This window comes from Echinops telfairi, unplaced genomic scaffold (genome assembly GCF_000313985.2).
Source record: "Echinops telfairi isolate 266 unplaced genomic scaffold, ASM31398v2 ScPeMD7_443;HRSCAF=831, whole genome shotgun sequence".
In the NCBI taxonomy this organism is placed as follows: domain Eukaryota; kingdom Metazoa; phylum Chordata; class Mammalia; order Afrosoricida; family Tenrecidae; genus Echinops; species Echinops telfairi.
This window is the reverse complement of record NW_022104341.1, coordinates 22,120,415-22,122,389: the sequence shown is the minus strand read 5'-3', so window position 1 is coordinate 22,122,389 and position 1,975 is coordinate 22,120,415.

Here is a 1,975-nt window from a genome sequence, read left to right as displayed (position 1 = left end):
CCTTCCTTCCTTCCTTCCTTCCTTCCTTCTTTCTTTCCTCCTCCTTTTTAGTTGCCTTGCCATCCTCTAAGGAGCATTTGGACTATACTTTTTTCAAGATGGATTTGTTCCTGTGGTAGTAGTACAAGGGACTTTCAACATCATTCTTCAACATCATCACTCAATTGCACTAATTCTTCCATCTTCCTGATTATTGTCTAGCTTTCACATGTCTATGTGGTGACTGAAAAAAGAATGACTGAGGTCAGATACACCTTAGTTCTCAAGGTGACATCTTCCTTTTATATCACTTTTTACAAATCTTATTTTATTCAATTTCTGAACGGATACTTCCATGAGAGTTGGTTGTGGATGCAAGTAAAATGAAATCATAGACAACTACAATCTTTTCTCTGTTTATCTCGATGTGGCTTATTGGTCCAGTTGTGAGAATTTTTTTTGCCTTCTCTATATTAAGTTTATATTATATGCATGTATTTGTAGTCTACCTTTTGATCTTCCTTAGTTAATAGAGCTGCAGTTTGGTATAGTGAAGAAAATCTGGAGTAAGAGTTTAAATATTTGAATTCTTATCTATTTTCCAACACTAACTAACTATGAACAAGTCACATGTTCTCTTAAATCCAGTTTCTCCCCCAAATAAAAAAGTATCCTATAAAAAGAGAATATTTGCATAGATATTCTTCAAATTCCCTTCCAGCTCTGACATTAGAAGATTTTATTTTCTACATGTGTTTTTTTAATTCACTTTTATGGTATGGGATTCTGTGTTTTAACTTGAAAGAAGGCTGATGATTCTGTTGGATGCCTATCGGTCTTATGAAACTAGTTGTCTAATCATAAGGAGAATAAATAACGTTGGAGATGGCTTAGTAACTCTTTTGTCTAAAATAATTCAAAATGCTTTTCAATTGGCCTTGTCTTGAGTATTGCTACAAATCAAAATTGACTCAATGGCAATGAATTTGCATTTAGGGTCTTGAGTGCAGTGATAGATTATTTCACATTTTCTTGAAATTATATTTATATACTAAGGTAAGTAAAAATAAATAGTAATATTAGAATTCTAGATCACACGTATGGATTTTTTCCAGACAAAATATGTTTAACTAAGTCACTTCAAACATTTGGGTAACTGTAGATAATTTCTCTCAGTATGTTTGCCTTAGTCTTATTAGAAGGCCTTTAAAAGAAGGTACAAACAGAACAGTAGTTGTCAAGGAGATCTGCTAAATTAGTTAAATTTAAAGTGGAGCGGTCACCTCAGAAGGTTCTGGTGACTGCTGTTTGGGATTCCAAAGCAGTAATCCTTGAAAGAAGCACAGAGTGTGCTGCCCTTGTTTTACTGGGAAACCTCTGCTTCTTCACTCCAATTTCCTAATTTTTCTTCTTCCAGATGTCTTCCTATTCTCAAAATTTAACACTTAGAGGGAACATAATCTGAATCCCTTGAAGATGCCGAAACTGCCATTGACATGATGTAAATAGAAGTACACTGAGTTTCTCAGGGAAGTTGTAACCACTGGCATCTAGTCGATTACAACTCACAGTGACCCTACATAAGTTACCGAGGCTGTAAATCATGAAGAGAGCAGACAACCTCTTCTTTCTCCAGTGGACCAGCCGGTGGATTTGAACCACTGATCTTGTAGTTAGTAGTACGGTATTTAGACAAGGTTTAAGAGAGATGGAAAACCCACCTTCAGAGTGTATAGACTTAGAGGGAGGATATGGTGAGACACAATAACTTCATGGTTAGATTTTTTTTTGTTTGGTTTCATTTTTAAAAAATCATTTTATTGGGGGCTTGTACAATTCTTATCAAAATCCATACATATATCCATGGTGTCAAGCACATATGTACATGTGTTGCCATCATCATTCTCAAAACATTTGCCTTCTACTTGAGCCCTTAATATCTGCTCCTCATTCCCCCTCTCCCTGCCCACTCCCCCTCCCTCATGAACCCTTCTTT